Source organism: Macrotis lagotis, chromosome 2 (genome assembly GCF_037893015.1).
Source record: "Macrotis lagotis isolate mMagLag1 chromosome 2, bilby.v1.9.chrom.fasta, whole genome shotgun sequence".
Classification (NCBI taxonomy): domain Eukaryota; kingdom Metazoa; phylum Chordata; class Mammalia; order Peramelemorphia; family Peramelidae; genus Macrotis; species Macrotis lagotis.
In genome coordinates, this window is record NC_133659.1 from 195,642,475 (window position 1) to 195,664,393 (window position 21,919).

The window sequence follows — 21,919 nt, forward strand, 5'->3', positions numbered from 1 at the left end:
TATTAGAGGGCTACAAAGAAAAAAATTAAATAGTTCCTGCCTTCAAGGAACTAACATTCTCCACAATGACCGTTTCAAAATTTTTCTTTTCTCAAGTTCTCAATTCCATTATACCCACCTCTTTCATCAGATGAACTTGTCTCCCACCTTGTTTAATTAAAAAGACTGAGGTCATTATGTAGATGATCTCCCTCATCAACTCTCTACTATATCTCAGAATATTTTCTTGTTTTTACTCATCTTCTCTTTCCTCAAAGTTTCAGAGAAGGACACGACCCTCTCCTTGCCAAGAGTAATTTCAACTTGTATCTTTAAACTTATTTTTTTCAAAATTTAATCTAGATTTTTTTTTTTGTGACCTGGATCTGATTCAAGTTAGTTCTCTAGTAGTCTAGGTCTGATATTGGGATGAACTAAGATACTCATAGATCATTCAATAGAAGATTTACTTAGCCCAGCATAAGAAGGAATACTCAACAAGGTTATAGCACTTAACATGGGTAGTGTCTGGTCAACTGGACTCCTTTTTCCTCCATTTTAGGGCACTTACCAAGACTGAATAGTCCCAACTTCACAAGTGTGAGCATCTCTTGATGAGGACATGACCTGAGGCCATCAGGAAGTTGCTTCAATTGCCATCTTGCTTAAACCTTAGGTCCACTTGTGCCAATCAAATCTTGAGTATAGCTCCCTTGACTTTTAAGAAAAGGACCTAATCTATATCCTATCACAAGTTTAATCCATCAATAATATTCCTTCTCTCTCACTGTCAAATCTTCTCAAGGGAAATAATCTTTACATCAAGTTTCTTTGATAAAGGTCTCTATGTAAGAAACTCAACTAAATTTTAAGAATGGGAGCCAATTCTTCAATTGATAATTGGTCAAAAGATGTGACTAGGTAGTTTTCAGAGGAAAAAATCAAGTTCAGTATATAAATAAAATGTTTCAAATCACTAATAAATAGAAAAATACAAATTAAAACAACTCTGAGGTACCAATTTACATCCACCAGATTAACCAAAAAAGAAAAAGCTACATATGTTGTAGGGATGTGGGAAAATAGGTACAGTACTTTGGTGAAGCTGTGAACTAGCCCAATTATTCTGGAAGGCAATTTGGAACTTTGCCCAAAAAACTATTAAACATACCTTTTCACCCAGCTATACCACCACTACTAGGTCTATATGTAGCAGGGGAACTCTGGACATAGAGCTGTACTGTTCAAACTTCATTACTTTTTGGGCATGCCCTTTGGGACAAGAAAAGATACAGTAAGTGGACAGATGCAGTGAGTGCTGTCATAGCCACTCCTTGGGGACTATGGCATGCACAGGGGAGAATACTTGGAACCAGGTTGCTTGTCCTTGAAGAAGACCATGACATCAAAGAGGTGATGCCATGACAAGCAAGTGAATTGAGTTTGAATGAGGAGGTGCTGTGCCAAGTCACCAGCCTCACTTTCTCCTCCAGAGCCATCTGGGTCTAGTGGCCAGAAATGGATAAAGGTGACTAAAGATGGTCCTGGATGTGAGGCAGTCAGGGTTAAGTTACTTGCCCAAGGTCACACAGCTAGTAAGAGTCAGGTGTCTGAGGTTACATTTGAACTCAGGTCCTCTTGACTCCTAGCTGCCCTTGGTGCTAAACCACTCTTCAAACATCCTTGTCCCATCCATCACAAAAACACATTTAAGCAAAAAAATCTACCAGGATGGAGTTCTGTTTTTCTTCTGGACTCCTGGTCTGCTGTATTTCTCTTCTCTAAGTTTCTTTTCTTTTCCCTTTTCCCCTTTAACTTGAGTACTTCTTTCCCAGCCTGTAACTACCAATATGGTCCAAGCCCCATGCAGCTGGAGCTATGTTGATTTAAACTTCTTTTCTTTCCCCTTTTCCCTTTTCCCTTGATTACTCCTTTCTAAGCTTGTAGCTACTAATATGGCCCTAGCTTCTTGCTGCTGGATCTTTGTTGAGCTAAGCTTCTTTTCTTTTCTTTCCCCCTTTTTAAGTACTTTAACCTTTTTAACCTCAACTTCTGCTTGTTAGCCTGTCCTTCAAGAAACCCACTGTCTTGCTGTTTCTCCAAAGAACTTAACCTGTGATCTTTTATATAATAACTTGTAAACTCTCAAGAAATCTGTGAATTAGTCTGTGCCTTTTCTTACCCTCTGGAGTCAGAGATTGGTTTCTTCACCCCCAAATAACCCCTGTAGATCCATCTTTAGATTCCTTTTCCTGAAGTCCATTTCCTCTTCAATACCACAAAGAGATCTTCAAGAGATCAAAGAAAGAGGAAGGGATCCGTATGTACAAAAAAAATTTATAGTAGCTCTTTTTGTGGTGACAAAGAATTGGAAACTGAGGATATGCCCATCAGTTGGAGAATGACTGATCAAATGATGGTGTATGAAAGTGATGGAATACTTTTGTGCTATAAGAAATGATAAAGGGGATGGTTTTAGAAAAACCTGTGAAGACTTGTATGAACTATTGCAAAATGAAGTGTGCAGAACCAGGATTACAATAATAGAAAGAAATATTGCAAAGATAATCAACTATGCAAGACTTAATAATTGAGCAACACAATGACTATATTTCCAAAGGACATAAGATGAAACATTCTATACAATTCCAGAGAACTGATAGAGTGTAGATGGAGGTATATTTTTTCCCCTCTTTTTTTCCCCCCTAATCCATGGAACTAATGTGTAAATCTGTTTTACATGATTTCATTTGTGTAAAGGGTTTTATATTTCTTCCTCAAAGGGTTAAGAAGATGATAGGAGAGGAAGAGAATTTGGAATTGGAAATCAATCTATCAACATTTACTGTGTCTACAATGTGCTAGGTGTTGTGTTAAGATTGTGTAAGAGGCAAAAGATAGTTCCTGCCCTAAATGGAGCTTACAGTCTAATGAGGGAGATAACATGAAAACAAATATATACAAAGCAATCTATATTCAGCATGAATAGGAAATAATTAGAAGAAAGGCACTGGAATTAAGAGGTATTGGGGAAGGTTTCCATAGAAGACAAAATTTTAGTAATTAGTGTGAGAGATGGTCTCCTGTGAAATTTCCTTATGAAAACTTTTCTCATGCAGTTTCTAGATTTTGCCTTGGGAGATAGATTCCCAAAGATTTAATGCTGTCTACAATTACTTTAAAATGGAATTTCTCTCTCTATCTCTTGCCTTTGGGTTTTGTTGTTCATATATAGAAAGAAAACATTCTTGTACACAGGTGGTGAGAATGACCTTCAATGAAACTTCCTCATGAATACATTATTATATCCCTTTTCAGTGTTGTCCATTGGGAGAGAAAAATACTGTCTGGTTTTCCTATTCTTGAAAATGATGCAGTTTTAAGAAGAATTAAATTGACTTTTTTTTCTGATTGGATAGCTCCAAATTTGGTCAAAGGAAATGCATGATTAGATTTTGCAGAATCTCACTTTAATAGGGTATAGATTAAGCTATGAATAATTATGGTAATAAGGTTTTGAAAACTATAACTTTTTTGTTTTTATTTATTTATTTATTTTTAATTTTACAATTTTCCCCCAATCTCTCTTCCCTCCCCCACCCCCTGAAAGAAGGCAGTCTGATAGTCTTTACATTGAAAAATAACTTTTTAATAAGATAAAGATATTATGAATAATTAGGAAAATGAGGAATGAATTTGCTTTGAACTGGTTGGGTAATATTAGTAAGAAGATTTTGAGCTTGTCTCACACCAATGGTGGGATAAGACAAAATTTAGAGGTAGGATTATTAATTACTATAAAAATGATCTGTTTTTATTTTTGACACACTCCCGGACTGGTGCTACTTTGCAATGGGATGTGTCCTTTCATAGAGGAAATAAAGACCTTTCCTGCTCCCTAATTCAGACTCCAGACTCTTGGTTCCTGTGAGTGTTTTTTATCTCACACACTGAGACTTAAACCTGAGAAGGTCAGTAGTCAGAACAGAGAAAGGAAAACATTCCAGGCATAACAAGAGTTAAGAGATAGAATATCTTATCTGTGGAACATTTAAATTCTCAATGTATTAAAAAATTTGAGGAAAAAAAAATCTTCGCCAACGACTAAACCAGAAACTCTATTGACTCCTTTCCTTCTGACTATAGAAATGCTCTAACCTTCCTTGCATATTCCTACTAATCCCAGACAATTCCCTTATCTCTATTTTCAATCTCTTAGCTAAACTACTATAGAGTAACCTGCTTTCTTGACACCCACTCACTTCTTGTATTCTAAAATCATCTATTCAATTCACCCCATTGAAATTTCTCTCCCCAAGTATATAACTGAACTCCTAATTGCTTCTTCTCTGTATTCAACCTCCTTCACTGCGGTAGTGGAGACAAATGTCTGGTCTTATTTCTGGTTCTTCTCCTTTGAATTTTCTTTCTCTATCTTTATTACCACCTCCAGATTCCCATCTAGATCTTGTTAAAAGTAATAATAATATTTATATAGAGTTTAATATAAGGGCAGCTAGTGAATAGAGTGCCAGGCATGGAGCCAAGGAGACTCACCTTCCTGAGGTCAAATTTGACCTTAGACCCTTACTAGCTCTGGAACCCTGGGCAAGTCCCTTCACCTGTTTGCCTTGGTTTCCTCATCTGTAAAATGATCTGGGGAAGGAAATGGCAAACTACCACAGTATCTTTGCCAAGAAAATGAAATCATTAAAGATCAGATTCAATTGAAACCATTGACTTCACACCCAGTGTTCTACACAGTGAGCCACCTGACTACCCAAGGAAGTAAGAACTGTTACAAATTTTTTCACTGTATTCCCAGATTCTTGTATGGTGCCTTGACCATGGATATGCTGTTATAAATGGCTCGAGAATACTTAGACCAGAGTGATTAAAATGATTTTTATTAAGATATCTTAAAATGGCACACCTCTCTCGTGGTGGGAGAGAGGCAGGGAAATCCTAACATACAAGCTCTTTTACTCACTTTGAAAGACTGTTCCTGCCCCATTCATGCCAATCAAAGGCTGGGGTTGCAAATCTAATTGATAAATTGGTTCCTATATATTTCCCCACCCTGCTCATTATACTAATGAGCAAGAACTGATAGATCTTTTTGAGCTTGTGCAAAGGAGAAGGTCAAGACTAGGTTACGATTGACCAGTTAACGACTAGTTTCTTCTAATAAAGTTTGTCATTTTTGGAATGGGATTAGGAGAGCTCTCCCAGTTTTGTGATTGACTAGGGCCTTTCCCCTTTTGTAATGGATTTCAAAGGCCGCCCCCCTACACCCTGTGAAGACCAGCAAAGCTCTTCATTTCTCACATCTGCTTAGCTTGAATTGAATTGAATTGAATTGAATTGAATGTCTCAAATACACACACACACACACACACACACACAATTGTTTATGTGACTGAGCATGTAAATGCAAGAGTAAATGAGCAAATTTCTATTCTTGAGCATGGATGCACAGGTGGGATTGAGAGGCTGATAGAGTTCACAGGATTGGGTTCTTATTCTAGGACCCAGCTCCCCAAGTGTAGTCTGTGGGATCCCTGGGGGTCCCTGAGATCTTTTCAGAGGGGTTTCAAAGTCAAAATCATTTTATGATGATACTAAGACATTGCAATGTCTAATTCTGTGACTATTAAAAGGCATTAACAAAAATTTTATTTTTTGGTCTCAATATTTTTGAGTATGAAGTTGTCTTGGGACCAAAAATTTTGAGAACCACTGCTATAGTCCATTCATTTGAGTTAGGCTGATCTGATCTCATCTGAAATTGGTTGAGCTGAGTTAAAAATCTAGCAGCAGGGAATGTTTAGATCAGGGTTTCCCAGACTCTTTCAGTTCTAAATTGAGAGTAAAGATTTTATAGACTGCCTCCTCCCTAGCTTCTCATTTTGGTTTCTATAGTCCTTCCCTCAATAATAGGAATTAGGGTGGTTTTTCTGAGTGAGCTACCAATGAAATGATATTTTGTAGAGTGGAAAGGTTTTTTGTAAATTTTGTGACTGGTGAATCTAATCAGACAATTCTTATGTTTTTTGAAGTGATGGAGGAAAATTCAATTCAGTTAAACAAATATTTTTTAATGTCTCCTCTATATTAGACATTGAGATAGGGGTTGGAGACAAAAAGAGAAAAATTTAAAAAATTTTTTTTGAGGATACTGCCACTGAGAAAGAAGGGAAGGAGAGAGAGGGAAAGGGGGAGAGAGAGACAGAGAGACAGAGAGATGGAGGGGGGGTAATCTCATCTGGGTAGGACTAGGAAAAGTATTAGGCATAAGGATATCACTGAATTGGGCTTTGAGGAGGAGATTTCTCACTGGATCCCCTTCCTTCCCACCCCAATACACACAGCTACAATTGATGTAGTCAGGGAAGTTGTAGAATGCAAGGTGGTAATAAGGTGTTAAAGTGACTGTAGGGATATCTCTACACCTAATCCCTTTTAAAAAGTGTGAAGTACTGTACCTCTTTAAGTCAAGAAGGGAACCCAAGATTAATTGAGAAAACAAATTAAAAGCCAAGGGTTCTATGTGAATTCATATTTTTTCTTCACTTCTCCAATTTGGCAGATGAAGGAGAGTGATCAAGTTGGTTGAGAGAACCTGTGTAATATGTACAAGTGGAATATCCAGAAACCCCTCTATGGTAGTCAAGGAACTTCTCAACAGGCTGTGAGCAAGCAAGAAATATGTGTTTTGGGGGTTTTTTGGTCAGCAGTGTTCAAGTCATTCTTTTCTAAGCAGACCTTGGAGAGAGTCTTTGGTCAAGTTTGGCTTGGGGAACTTTGATTAAGGATTAGTTTAGACAGATTAGGTGTTCCTCAGTCTGTGCCTGGCTAGATTTATTTTATTTGCACTTCTAATTAATTTGCCATAGTGTATTATAGTGTTTTTGGAGTCTGTGTATTCATTCCCTTTGTATATTCATTTTGTACATCATCTTTGTATAGTCTCTTTGAATTTATATACTCCTTTGTCAATAAATGTTTTAAAAATACAATTGTGATCTGGAATAAAGACAGGGAAGAAGGAAGCATTTTTCTGGAGATGGACAACAAAAGATGGCAGTAGAGGAAGAGTAAGGGAGAAAGATGATTATACATTGGTTGGGGAAGATCTATGAATACAGATTAAAAAATATAGGATGGTTGAGGTGACTCAGTGCTAGGCTCTGGGACTCAGTGAGGAGGGAGGTTTAGAAAGAAGTGAAAAATGAAAGCTCTAGTACCAAATGAGAAAGGGCTCAAGAGGTCAGTTCCTAAATGAGAAACTTGTGCCCCAGAAAATGGAGTCCCAAGGCTCAAGCCTTCACAGAGGCAGTTAAATGTAATAATTTTTTTTTCAGAGATTACAAAAGATGTGAATAGTTGATATTGGAAGTATTGTAGAAAGACAGGTACACTAGCATACAGGATGTAAAAATTATTTACTTTGTTTTTGAAAACTTTTATTTATGCCTTTTGTTTTCATTCTAGTCTTTTTGTAGTATACTTTCCTAAAATTGAACCCTCTCTTATAATGAAGAAAAATAGTTACTGAAAAGGAATGAACAAGGTACTTGTACTTGACAGCATAAATAATATTCTGCACATACAATCACACTAATATATTGTTGATATTAGTTTCCACAGTTCCTGCTGCTGTGTATTTTTCCAACCATTCTGAAAAGCTATTTGGAATTTGATAACATAAATAATCAAAAAGTTCATATCCTTTGAATGAGTAGGTCATTCAATAAGCATTTATTAACCACCTATTATGGCCAAGCACTCTGCTAAATGATGGGATACAAAGAAATACAAAGATAGTTCTTGATCTCAAGGTGCTCACACTCTGATGGGGAAGACAACATACAAACACCTATGTCCTTAAGGACTATGTGTAGAAAACATAGAACATGATTAACAGAAAGGCATTGGAATTAAGAAGGTTGGAAAAGACTTCTTGCAGAAGATGGATTTTAGTTGGGATTTGAAGGAAGATAGGAAAACAAGGAGGTAGACAGTAGGAAGGATAGCTTTCCAGGCATGGGAAAAACCAGAGAAAATTCCCAGAATCAAGTGATAGAGTGTCTTTTTCATGGAATAACAAAAAGATCAATGTTATTGGATTGAATAGTATGTGGGGGAGGGGAGGGTGTAAGGTATAAGAAAACTGGAAATGTAGGGTGGGTGGGTAAAATTATGTAGATTATGAAGGACTTAAAATGTCAAACTGAGGATTTTCTATTTGATCCTAGAGGCAATAGGGAGCCACTGGAATTTACTGAGTATGGGAGTGACATGGTTGAATCAGACCTTAGAAAAATCACTTTGGCAGATGAATAGAGAGAGGATGGACTGAAATAGGGAGAGATTTGTGATATGAAGACCAACCAGAAGACCAAAAATGAGATAATAAGGACCTTTACCAGAGAGGTAACAGTGCTGGAGGAAAGATATCCAAGAGATGTTGCAAAGGTGAGATTGACAGGCCTTGGCAACAGATTGGGTATAAGGAGTAAGAGATAATAAGGGATCTTTCCTCTCTTCCTCTTTCCCTCCTTCCCTCCCTTCCTTCCTCCCTCCCATCCTTCCTTCCTTCCTTCTTTCCTTCCTTCCTTCCTTCCTTCCTTCCTTCCTTCCTTCCTTCCTTCCTTCCTTCCTTCCTTCCTTCCTTTCTTTCTTTATTATTTACTCCAAGGAGGTCAAAGATAGAAAAAAAAGTACTATGTACACCACATATATTTGTACCACTTCAATTGACAACTACTTTGAGTGGTTAGGTCACAGAAGAGCAACTTCCTTGGGTTACAGAGTTAACCATGTGTGACTGCACTCAATGTGACTTTTATTAACAATCATTCAATAGGTACAATTAGAACTTAGCAAAGGCATTTCCTAAAATGACATACTAAAAACAATAGCTACAACACACACTCCTCCCCTGTTACTTGAGCCACACTGTTCCATAAATACCTGAAGAATCCATGGAAGAATGGGCTCAAACTTGAAAGTACAATAATAGTAAGTCATATGTATCATGGCGTCAGAACTACATAGACATAGACTTTCTTTCTTACTCTACATAGAGCTACTAAGAGTGTTATTTAATTGGATTCTTAGGCTCTATTCCTTTCCACAGTTTGAGTTTTGATTGCCAAGGATAACCCTATCTTGACAAGGCAACTCTTTTTTCTGCTTCAAGTTTTCCTGCTTCTCTAATCTGCTTTCTCCTTCTAATGACCTTATATCTTTATCTGAGCCTTTTTGGAGTATTCATCTCTGGTCACTAAATTATTCTTCAAATTTTCTTCAACTTTTAGATAGGGGTAGCTCCCTCTGGGCAAGTCCTTTATAAACACCATGGTAGATGGAGAAGAGAAAAATGTCATCTTTCCCATCCTCTTCTCTGAAGAATCCTTTCCAATAAATATACTGTTTTTTCCTCAAAATCTCCCCAATGAAGTGACTGATATTTTATTTTATTTTATTTTTGGTGAGAGGAGACTTGGTCAATCATTTCTCTCAAAGAAATTTTCAAATTTTATAAAGAGATAGATCTCTAAGTGTGGCTCAAATATAATATTAAAAACTACATTTAAATCTCCCTTTTAGAGCTGATGAAAAAAATGTAAAGGAAGGTGACTTAGCTCTATTAAATCAAAAACTATGCTATAAAATGGCAGTCATCAAAACTTCTGGTACTGGTTAAGAAATAGAGTAATGCACCAGTGGATTAGGCTAAATATGAAAGAAACAGTAGTAAATGACTTAGTAATCTATTGTTTGACAAACCCAAAGACATTATCTTTTGGGTTAAGAACTCACTATTTGACAACTGTTGGAAAGACTGGAAATAGTATTGCAAAAATTAGGCTTAGACCTACATCTCACACTCCATACCAAAATAAAGTCAAACTGGGTACAGGATTTAAACATAAAAAAGGACAATATCTTAGACCAATTAACTAGGGGCAGCTAGGTGGTGCAATGGATACAGCACTGACCTTAGTATCAAGAGACCCAAGTTTGAATTCAACCTCAGTCACTTGACACTTACTTAGCTGTGTGACCTCGGGCAACTCACTTAATCCTGAATGCCCCACATCCAGGTCCATCTCCTGTCCTGATTCATATCTGGTCACTGGACCCAGATGGCTCTGGAGAAAAAGTGTGGCTGGTGACTTAACATAGCACCCCCTCACTCAAATCCAATTCATGTGTTTCTCATGGCAGTACTGATATCATAGTCCTCTTTGAGAATGAAGGACAAAAAAGAATTACCAATTAACAGATCAAGAAATACTTCATCTGTCAGATCTATGGAAAGGGGAGAAATTTTTGACGAAACAAGAAATAGAATGCATTATAAATTGCAAAAGAGATGATTTTGATTATATTAAATTAAAAAGGTTTTGCACTAATAAAAGCAATGCTGCCTAGATTAGAAGGGAAAACAGAAAACTGGGAAATAATTTTCATAGCCAGGGGTTCTGATAAAGGTCTCATTTCTAAAATATATAGAGAATTGAATCAAATTTATAAGGTCATTTCCCAATTTAAAAACGGTCAAAGGATATGAACAGTTTTCAAACAAAGATATTGAAACTATATATAATCATATAAAAAAATGCTCCAAATTAGAGAAATGAAAATTAAAACGAGGTACCACTTCACACCAATCAGAATGGTTAAGATGACAAAAGGGGAAAACAATCAGTGTTGGAGAGGTTGTGGGAGGATTAGGACATACATGTATTGTATGGACCTATGCCCCAAAAAAGCAATAAAACTGATCACAACCTTTGATCCAGCAATATAATACTAGGCCTATATCCAGAAGAAATAAAAAAATAGTAAAAGTCCCACATGTTTCAAAATATACATAGAAGTTCTTTTTGTAGTGGTAAAGAATTGGAAATTGAGAGGATGCCCATCAATTGGGAATGGCTGAACAAGTTATGATATATAAATGTTAAGGAGCACCACTGTTCTATAAGGAACCATGAATGACTGAACTCTAGAGAAGCATGGAAAGCATTACAAGAACTGATGCTGAGTGAAGGGATCAGAACCAAGAGACCATTGTATACATTAACAGTAAAATTGTGGGGCAGCTAGATGGTGCAGTGGATAGAGTACTATCCTGAGTCAGGAGAACCTGAGTTCAAATCCAGCCTCAGACTCCTGATACTTACTTTTTGTGTGACCTTGGTCAAGTCACTTAATCCCCTTGCCTCACAAAAAAAAACAAAGCAAAAAAAAACCTTTGTGAGTTGATCTACTCAGTTCGATGCAGTCTCCTCACAGCAGTTCAGAAAGCCAGGACATCCCTGGGAGACCTGTTATGGCCAATACTGTCCACATCCAGATGAAGAAAACAAAACAAAGCAAAAGAAAAAATAAACTTCTGAATGAACACTATGTTCAATTTTTAAAAGTTTCTCTTTTGTTTTTCCTTCCTATCCCATGGTTTCCTTTCTTTTCCCTTAGTCCTAATTCCATATTAAGAAAATAACATATGTAAACATATTAAACACAAACGTATATCTACACTGTTCACTAGACTGTTCCCCGCTGAGGGGAAGTGGGGTGTGAAGGGAGGGTGGAAGAAAGTTGTGTAACTTATAAATATGCATGTAGATGAAAGTTGAAAAACTTTTATAACATGAAATTGGAAAAATAAAATATCAGTTAAAAAAAAACCTCTCCTTTAAATTGGATGATTCCTGAGTTACCTGGGTTGGATATGGGAATTGCATCATCCATATTTATTCACTATTTTTGTAATTGCAAAGATATGAGAAAAAAGACTTAAAAGAAGGAATTAAGGGAACCTAGTAGTGCTAAACTATACTCTAAATTAGTACTCATCAGCACCATTTGGCACTATTTAAGAAATACACATGGGAATCAATAGAATAGAATAGGCAAAGAAGGCCTAGAAGCAACTGAGCATAGTATTGTACTTAATAACCCCCAAAGCCCTAATTATTGAGGTCAAGACTTCTTAATTTACTAATGAACTGGCAACAAAACATGTGTCCATTCATTAGGAAAAGACTGAACAAATTGTGGTGCGCAGATAATAGAATGTTATTGTACCCTACTTTAAGTAATGGCAAACATGAATCATTTAGAAAAATATTGAAGCATTTATATGAACTGATGCATGGTTAGGTTAATAGAACTGGGAAAACAATTTACATGACGATCACCACAATAATATGAAGGGAAACAGCTCTCATAGACCTCAGCAGACATTCATGAGTTCAAAAGACAGGAAAAAATGCACCTTTTGCTTCTTGGCAGAGAGAGGATGAGGCATAGAATCAGACAGGCATTCCCAAGGAAGGCAAAAGAATACAACCATTTGAGGTTTGGGGGGCAAGTGGTAGGGATGATCAGTTGCGGGTTTCTTAATCAACATGAAAAAAGTTGACATTTTTTTCATGGAAATAAAATAAACAGTGATTGGTTACCAAATAAGCTTAAATGGCTGTATTGAAATTCAATATTAACTTTTCAATAAAATAGTTAATTCAAAAAGGGAGTGACTCACCTTGTTCACACTAATTAGTAGCCAAGCTGGGACTAGAATCCAAGTATCCTGATTCCCAGTCCAGTGAATTTGTTTTTGCCAGAGACTGGGAGTCCCCAACCAGAGATGGCATCGCTTTCCTTGTTTCACTGTTCACACTGATTGATCCTCTGGGCTTAGGGCCAGGAGCAACATAGCTGGATAAATATTTGGTGGAAGACAGTTACCCTTTCAATCTCCTTCAAGTCACATCATCCTGCCCCATGACATACCTCCCTCTTTCTATGACCTTTTCCTATATCCTTTTCTTGCTCTTAGCTGTCAGTCAACTAATTCGACTAGGGTGCTAGCTGATGACTAAGGGTAGCTAATAGGTTAACAGCAGGATGTGGCCCTACAGAAGGACATAAGATCATCTTGAGGACTTGAAATATTGTCCAAAATTTATGGATATTTCCAATATAATTCCAACATAAACACATTTACTTCCTCCTCAAGAAAATAAAGTTCAAATTGAAATGAATAATGAAAGGTGAGTAGTGGAATGGAGTTTTTTTGAACCAGAGTGGGTATGGAGGGGAGTCTGGGCACGGTGAGAGAGACTGGGTCTCTTGGTTTCCTTGCTTCTCCTCTATACTAGATGATTTTTCAGTGGCTCCTTTCAGTGTTGATGGTAGTCCTAGCACAGGCCATCGAAAAAATCTCTGCAGGAGGGAGAAAGTAGGCAGTTAAGACTGTGATGTGCACCAGGATTGATTTGAATGCTCCCTAATCAGCTCTCTGCAGTGGGAGAGGGAGCCAGATCCTGGGGATGTGGGAGTCCATTCAGGTTTCTCAATTCTCAGATATTGGGGTTCCCACAGTTCCACAGGTGGCACTATTGCTAGCTCCCCATAACCCATCCCTCCACACCTCCCATTCCAACTTGCCACTGGACCTTGCTGGGTTGTGGCTCTAGAAATGCCTAGATGATTTAACTGTGGCAAAGACTGGAAACCTGGATTATTGATTGATTAATTAGTTTATTATCCAGAGTGTCTTATTCTCTGTTTCAAAGCCCTATATGATAACTTGGGACATATAAGTCAAGAAAGGAATCTAGCAGTAAGAAAAAATAAATTTTTCTAGTCCAAGATGGAAGCAGGTATCACTAAGAAGTATAAAAACATGCCTAATATGTACAAGTAAAATCGTTGCCCATTTAGGTTGCATACTTGGAAGATATAATACTAGCAAGCCTTTGGGCTAAACTGCACTGTCCTTTTTTAAAGCCCTAGAAGAAGCTTCCCTAGCAAGACTGTAAGTCATGTCTTAGTTATGGACAACTGATTATTTTACCAGGTAAACATACCCATATTCACGCAGGAACAAGGAAACAAGGGTTGCGGGGGAAGTGTTAAGGGAGGGCTACTCTTCTGCATATGGAGTCCTTCCTAGAATCCATTGTAACTGAGGCAGAGACTTTGAGAGGCCAATCAAGGAAACACTAACATTGGCAAATTAATAGGTAATTAATAGGTAATATAGAATGAATCTTTACCATCCATAGCTGTAGTATTTCGGCTGCATACAATTGAACCTGTTAGGAACTCTGAGAACACAATTAAAATCTCAATGGAATCAACATGTAACAAACCTAACACAGGAAATTACTCCACTGGTAATGATTCTGTGGGTTTTATAATAAACTTGGTGGCCTTTGGTCAAGTAGTTGATAGTTTAATCTCATTCTTATGTGAACTGAAGGGATGATTACAGACACACACACACGCGCACACACACACACACACACATGTTTGGGTACAGAAATACACTTCCCAACAGGGAAATAGGAGGGAAAGGGGAGAAGTAAGAAGGAGCATTAAAAGAGAGGTAGATTAAAGGAGAGATTGTTGTTGTTGAGTCATTTCAGTCATGGCTGACATTTCATGACCCCATTTTTGAGGATTTCTTGGTAAAGATACTGGAGTAATTTGCTATTCCTTTTCCAGTTCATTTTATAGATGAGGAAACTGAGGTAAACAGGGCTAAGTGACTTGCTCAGGGTCACACAGTGTCAGGCCATCTTTGAACTTGGATCCTCCTGACTCTGGGACTATCCACTGCTCTACTTGGTTGCCCTGAGAAAAAAATTAGTCTTAAGCAAAATAAACTAATAAAGATGTACAAAAATATTTATAGCTCTTTTTGAGATGGCCAGGATTGATAATCTGAGGGAGCACTTATGAATTGGAGAATAGTTGAAACAAGTTATGTCATATAAATGTGATGGAATACTATTGTGAGGTAAGGCATGATGAAGGGTACAGTTTCAGAGAAACCTGGGAAGATTTGTATGAACTAATATATTTAATTACATTAATACTGTAAAAATAAATAACTTTGAAAGATTAGTAACTATAATCAGCATAATGACCAACTGCAATTCCAGAGGACTAATGTTGAAATATGCTACCCATCTGCTGATGGAGAAGTAAAGTACTGCAATGATATTTTTGTGTATATATGCATGCATATATACATGTGTAAATATATATATATATATATATATATATATATATATATATGCATATATATTTTTTGACAGGACCAACATAGAAATTTTGTTTTGCTTGACTACACATACTTGTCATTAGGGTTTTAGTTTTCTTTCTCAATTGAGGTGGAAGAAGGGGAAAAGAAGACAGATTTTTGGAGATTGGAAAAAAATTTAAAAACCAAATTCCTTGCTTCAAACTTTTTTATATGCTAATGATCCTCCACTCAGCTAACAAAGTGATTTTCTTATAGTATAGACTTAACAATAATAAATAGCAATGGCTTTCTATTACTTCTAAGATCAAAATAAACTTGTTTAGCATGTAAAGTTCTTCATAATCTGAATACTTCCTGTCTTTAGAGCCTTCTAACACATTATTCTTCTCCACATAATTTAGAATCCAACCCTAGTGGTTTACTTGCTGTTCCTAACACACAACTCTCCATCTCCATCTTGGTTCCTTTGAATTCATTGTCTCTTATGCTTGGAATATTCTCACTCCTAACTTTCACCTCTTTGGAGCTCAGTTTCAAGAGTCAGCTCAAATTCTACCCTTCTGTAACTGCCTTTCTGGTTCCTCATCTCTAGTTGCTAGTGTCTTCCTCTAAATTTAACTTCAGAATAGTATGGCAAAAACTATATCATGATTTGGTCAAACAATATTGATTATATCTATAATCACATTGTAACCTTTGTTGTAATTCCAAATATTGTACTTCTTCTCCCAAAAACATAGTGGCTTTCTGCAATTGATATTATGCTTTATAAAATTGCTCATCTACCTGAAGTTGGTGTTTAAATCCCACTAAAACATTTCACATTAATTCTTGTAAGCCCTGTGCTTCAACTATTTGATTCTGAGTATTAGATATTGACATAGCAAGGGCTGTAAAGTCCACAATGGCTTCTACCAGTAATGTAATGCCCAAAATAACACAATAAATACATCTTCTGTTTCTCTGTTGAAAGGATAATATTTTCTCATTAATTGTCTCAAAAATATGATCACTACGTGTTCTATACCAATTTTTTGTTTTTACAATAGTAAATGCATAATGTGGTCATGTTTCTATGAAAACTTTTCTACCTACAGCAAATTTAGGGCCTATGCAGGTTCTTACTAAACAATTTATATAGGTTAAATTGAACACCCCATCAGAATATTTAGTTAATGTAATATTAGATTTTCCTTCTACTAAAATTGCATGTTCCTCACCCAAGCATACCCTAACACTAATAGTGATATTACTAGTTATATTATTCCTTATATCAATATTAACCAATTCAGGCATTCCTTGCACAGTATGTCCCCCAACCAATGCAACAAGTTTTTCCTATCCCTTTAACCTCTATTCCAGATCCATGTATATATTGCAGTCGAGGATAATTTACTGCTCCTCTATCTTGCATATATCTTGTGGTATTATGACAAGATATTAAATATTCTGTATAATTCATGAAGTCTAAAGGTACTTTGATGCACTGATGAGTATGACAATATTTAAAGGGCATGAAACCAGGATAATGATATATAAGTGACTAGAATTACAAGAAGACCTTAACCTGTTTCCTGGATATTCTTTAGTTTCATTCAAAGTTATCTCAGTACCATTTAATCACCATGCATATAAGTGATATTTCCTAGTGTCTGTTTCTCTTCTGTTCCTTATGTTTTAGCACTTCCTGGAACATTGTGTGTAAACAATATGTCTGTGATAGTAACATTGTGTGAGAGTATTAGCCTGAGGAAGTAAACTTTTATCACCTGCGGCTCACTAGCACAAAAGCATTGTTTGATTGGCTACTTAAACAATGTCCAATGAATTGGGAGTAAACCAGGGATTAAAGGGTATTTAAACTCTTGAATTTGGTTAAATAAAAGGAGAACTTGCCATTTTTGTCTCCTGCTTCTTCAACATTCGCCTGAGAACTTGACTACAGCAGGACTGAGTCAAGTAATAGGTTATAAGTAAAATATAAGTTAGCTGGCCAGCACACAACATATGGTGCCCAATGTGGGGCACAAAGGCATGAAACAAGCTGATTTCAGGGTCATCTGATCAGAGTCCAGGAGAAGGACCATGCAGAACCATGCATGAAAGACTTTGAGGTGTCATACAAGTGAGGAAAAGCTTCCAGGCGACATCCCAGAACAAAAGACTTTGGAGAGGTAACAAGTTCATTGTTATCATGAGGCAGAAATTAGGGGTAAAAGGACAAGGGTGTTTGGTAATCCTTAAAAAGATTAGAGAATTTTTGAAGTTAGCAGAAAAAGTATCCCTTTAGTTACATGATGAAGGGAGTCTGCATCTAGATAGATGGAAAATCTTTGTGGAACAGCTTTCAGAATATCAAAGAAGCAAACATGAAGAAGTTACTCTTATAAAAATGGGTTTGAGCACTCCTATTAATTTATGGGTTTTTTAAGGTTTTTTTTCAAGGCAAATGGGGTTAAGTGGCTTGCCCATGGCCACATAGCTAGGTAATTATTAAGTATCTGAAGCCAGATTTGGACTCAGGTACTCCTGACTTCAGGGCCAGTGCTCTATCCACTGTGCCACCTAGCTGTCCAACTCCTATTAATTTAACAGAAAATAGGTCTTTTGCTGTAGAAACCCAGACTACTCCCAACAGAAAAAAAAATCTCCTGAGTGGGGAGAAAAAGATAGAGATAAGGGCTCCACACTAAGGATATATCACATAGCACCTATTTGTCCTAATCTAAGGGAGTTAGAACAAAGAAGTGTGGAAGAAATCAAAAGTCTAGTGAAACTAGACTAGACTAGACTAGACTAGAAACTTCAGCATTACAAAGGCCATCGAAATGTCAGAGAAGGAGAGGTAGGAGCAGACCCTTGGAAGTGACTCAACTGATGCTTTTATCACTATGTCTTGTGCAGCTGTCTGTGGACAAGAGATGAATTTGACAAATGGGACTTAATGCTGGGCTTATTTTTGCGCACCCTTCTTGGGCTAGGATAGTATCATTAGGGCAAGACTTTTTTCTAGGACTGGGAAATTAAGATTTCATCTTTTGAATGAAGCTGGTGCTTATGGCTAATATCTCTGTACTAGAGTAGCTAACTTTGAATTTTGTGAAGTTGCTTAAGAATGCATTCAATTTTTAGGGGGTGGAACCAAGATGGCAGTGTGAAGGCAGTATTGCCGGAGAACTCTGACACCCCCAACCCCCCCAAAACAAAGGATGACTCTAGCCAAAATTTAGAGGGGCAGAACCCACAGAAAGACTAAGTGATACATTTTCTTAGTCCAAGATAACTTAGAAGTTCCTTAGAAAAGGTGTGTTTCACCAGAACTGGGGTTTGGTAAAAAGCCGTGGCACAGCCCAGCCCAGCACAGCCCAGAGATCACTGGCAACAGCTTGAAGGGTCCGGGAGAGAACTCTTCGCACCTGGATGAGTGTGGAGTAAGGAGCACGGCCACAAAATCTGCAGCGAGAATTGGGAATAAGCAGCCTTCACCCCCAGAGACGGTAAAAGAAGTCTGCAGAAATTTCTCTGCTCTTCCTGGGGTAGGACTCTGTGGATTTGCCTACACTCATATATTGCAGTTTGGACTTCCATACTAAATAACCAAGCTGGATCTCTCCTTATAGCCCTAGGGCAGAGGGAAGTACTGGGCCATCTACATGTCAAAGCAGAGGCTAGAGAACATAAGGTCTTGGAGGAATAAGGGTCCTAGTGGGGTGTTCCCCCCAAAAAACCCAACCCCAATGCCTTGGGAGTGTTGTAAATTAGTCTTGGGCTGAGGAAATGAGTAAACAACAGAAAAAGAAGAATCTGACCATAGAGAATTACTTTAGTCCCATGGAATATCAAAACATATTCAGATGACGACAAAATCGAAGCTTCAGTATCCAAAACCTCCAAGAGAAATAGAAAATGGGCTCAAACTATGGATGATCTCAAAAAAAGTCTTTGAAAAGCAATTAAGAGAGGTGGAGGAAAAATTGGGAGGAGAAATGAGAGCAATGCAGAAAAATCATGAAAATCAAATCAACAGCTTGGTGAAAGATATACAAAAAAATACTGAAAATAATATGTCAAAACCAGTCTAGGCCAAATGGAAAAAATAAAACAAAAGGCAAATGAGGAGAAGAATGCCTTAAAAAGCAGAATTGGCCAGCTGGAAAAGGAGATAAAAAAGCTCTCTGAGGAAAATAACTCCTTCAAATGCAAAATGGAACTAAAGGAAGCTGATGACTTTGCAAGAAATCAGGAGGAAATAAAACTCTGCCAAAAAAAAAAGTCAAAAATTAGAAGAAAATGTGAAATATCTCATTGGAAAAACAACCGACCTTGAAAACAGATCCAGAAGAAATAATTTAAAAATTATTGGGCTATCTGAAAGCCATGACCAGAAGAAGAGCCTAGACTTCATTTTTTCAAGAAATAATACAGCAAAATTGCCCTGAGATACTAGAAGTAGAGGGTAAAATAGAAATCGAGAGAATTCACCAGTCACCTCCTGAAAGAGATCCCAAAAGAAAAACTTCCAGGAATATTATAGTCAAATTTCAGAACTCCAAAATCAAAGAGAAAATTCTAAAAGCTGCCAGAAACAAAAATTCAACTACCAAGGCTCCATAGTCAGGATTTGGCAGCATCTACATTAAGGGGTCACAGGGATTGGAATACGATATTCCAGAAGGCAAAAAACATTGGTATACAACTGAGAATCAACTACCCAGAAAAACTGAACATCCTCTTTCAGGAGAAAAGATAGACTTTTTTTTTTTGGCTTTTGCAAATGGGGTTAAGTGGCTTGCCCAAGGCCACACAGCTAGGTAATTAAGTGTCTGAGACCAGATTTGAACCCAGATACTCCTGACTCCAGGGCTGGTTCTTTATCCACTGCGCCTGGACTTTCAATGAAACAGGGGACTTTCAAACTTTCCTATTGAGAAGACCAGAGTGGAACAGAAATTTTGATCTCCAAGTACAGGATTCTGGTGAACCATAGAGGGAATGGAAGAGAAGGACTAACTATGAGGAGCTTGATGATGTTGAACTGTTTGTATTCCTGCAGGGGAAGAAGATATTGATAACTTATATGAACTTTCTCATTTATAAGAGCTATTAGAAGCAGCATATATAAGACAGGACATAGGAAGGAGCAGAATATAATGGTATGATGTGATAAAGGGATGGAGTCAATGGGCGATGGGGGAAAGTACTGGAAGGAAGGAAAAGGAGATGAAGAAAAAGCTGATAGATTTCACATGAGTCAAAAAAAAAGCTTTTTCAATGGAGTGGAGGGAGGAAGGCAAGGGGGAAATGAGTGAGACTTCATTCTCAATGGAAATGGCTCAGGGAGGAAATGACATACACATTTAATAGTGTCAGGAAATCTATCTTGCCCTGGAGAAGGAAGGGAGGAAAGAGATGGGATGAGGGGGAATGGGGGGGAGGGAAGGGGGGAATAGGTGATAGAAGAGAGGGAAGATGGAGGGAGAGAGTATTCAGATTCAACACACTTTTGGACAGGGCCAGGATGAAAGGAAAGAGAGAATAGAATAAATGAGAGTGGGGAGAAATAGAGTGGAGGTACAGCTAGTAATAGCAACTGAGGGAAAAATATTGAAGCAACTTCTCTGGTGAACTTATGATAAAGAAAGCAACTCACTCCAGAAACAGAGTCATTGAAATTTGAACACAGACTGAAGTTAATTTTTTTTCCTCTCTCTATTTCTCATCTTCTTGGGGGGGAGGGGATTTATGTTTATTCTTATATTTACTCTTATAACATTCAATTTACATCAATATATGGCATGGGGGGAGGGAAGGGGGAAATTGTAGAATTCAGAGCCTTTCAAAAAATGATGGGTATATATTACTATTGTATATAATTGGAAAACAAAATAATATTTAAAGTGTTAAAAAAAAAAAAAGGAAGGGCGGCTAGGTGGTGAAGTGGATAAAGCACCGACCCTGGAGTCAGGAGTATCTGGGTTCAAATCTAATCTCAGACACTTAATAATTACCTAGCTGCAGGGCCTTGGGCAAGCCACTTAAACCCATTTGCCTTGCAAAAAAAAAAAAAACCTAAAAAAAAAAAGGAAAAGAATGCATTCAGTTTTTTGATTGGCTATTTCAAGATTTTCATGAATATAAATGAGGTTCCTCAAGAAATCCTGATTGATTCCAAAAGTTATTTTTCTTTAGCAATCTTAATTGGTGCATGCAAACCTAATATTGATTGACAGCTGTATTCAACTTATGTTAATTGAGACTTTAAGGTTTAGTAAATGTAGACTTCCTGCCCTCAAGAAACTTTGAAAAGAGGGAGGGGGGAAAAGGCCTCTACCTTGTGTTTAAAAAAAAAAAAGGAAAAACTATAGAGAGCTAAATCAGAGAGTAATTTAGGCACCTTTGACATTTCAAAGTATTTGACAGTTTTGTAACAAGTCTTGTGAATTTACATGTTATTAAGAAGGAAACTATAATTGGGATGAATTGTATGTCAAGGAATTTGGGAATATTGAATCATAATTTACTGATTTCTTTTGGGGAAGAGATATTGTACTAAATTTTATAATCTGATTTGTTTTGATGTTAAATTGATATATGGTGGCAACAATCTCACAAGGTCTTTTGTTAGTAAAAAAAGAAAATTGTAATCTTTGTCTCATCATCTATCATCATGTGTATGGAAGGGAATATATGTATATGTATTTATCAGTTATGTGATATTCTTTTGTAACTTCAAAGAAATTATACTAACAGTGTTTGGTTCTTTTGTGAACATGTAAGGTATTTGAATATTGTGATGTTAAAGTCTGGAATTAGCATGTCATTGTTTTGAAGGGGTGATAAGGGAAATATCACAAATTATGACCC